The following is a 940-nucleotide window of genomic DNA, read 5'->3' as shown; positions in this document are numbered from 1 at the left end:
GGTAGCGAGCAGGGAGTTGCTGAAGGTGTTATTGGACAAATGCAATTTCTCTCCTCATTGTGAGCAGCCGTTTGGCTGCTAGAGGCCATTCCATAGCTGGAAGGAATTTCACGTGTTGTCTCATGGTGTTCAGATGTTGGGAAAAAAAAGGGAAAAGCATTGTGCTAGATCCATAGATAGTGTGTTAAATGGGTTATGAACTGGGTAATTGGCCAAGAAACCATCAGTGGGGGTTTCAAGCAGGTCTTATGTACAGGCACAGGCAGGATCCCCGCTGTGCTGGTGGCACAGACCAGTGTCCCCGGCACGCACAGGCCCGCAGCGGGAATCCACCTCAGGGCCAGGTTTCAGCCATGTAAACCCCAGCCAAGAGGTGGACTTTTCATCTCGGTGGCTCAGGCTATCTCCCAAACAGCAGAACCATTTCTCTCCTGCCACCCCCCCAAGGATTAATCTCTGGGATTGCTTCAATTAAGAGCTTATACACCTGGGGACCCGAGCTGCCTGCATCACACCTCATTGAACTGAGAGGAAGGTGCGAAGCCGGGGATTGGAGCCGAGCCCCTGCTACCAAAACCACGCGCTCTCCCATCGGCCGAGAAACGGTTTCTTGGTCTGACAGCAGCAGAGTCGTATTTTCAGAAAAGCCGAAGCTGGGGTTTTGCGGAAACTCTTTCAGCCAGGAAGGGTGGGGGAAGCCTGCAGGGCTCGCTCAGGGTTTTTGGCTGGGCGGGAGACGTGGCCGTGGCTCAGGGGTGAGCCTGCCTCGCCTCGCACGGCTGGCAAGAGGTGACCTGCACGTGTGCCGTCCCCTGGGCGCTTCCCACAGGGTTCACTTCCCAGGGGAGGCAAGAAGCGAGTTCTCTGCCCTAAGGCACGAGCACAGGGAGAATAAATAATGGGAAGATCAGTGAGCTATCGGACGCCAGGGAGAAAGGCC

Source organism: Pygoscelis adeliae, unplaced genomic scaffold (assembly GCF_000699105.1).
Source record: "Pygoscelis adeliae isolate BGI_AS28 unplaced genomic scaffold, ASM69910v1 Scaffold402, whole genome shotgun sequence".
In the NCBI taxonomy this organism is placed as follows: Eukaryota; Metazoa; Chordata; class Aves; order Sphenisciformes; family Spheniscidae; genus Pygoscelis; species Pygoscelis adeliae.
The sequence above is the reverse complement of the archived record's forward strand: the minus strand, read 5'-3'. Positions refer to the sequence as shown.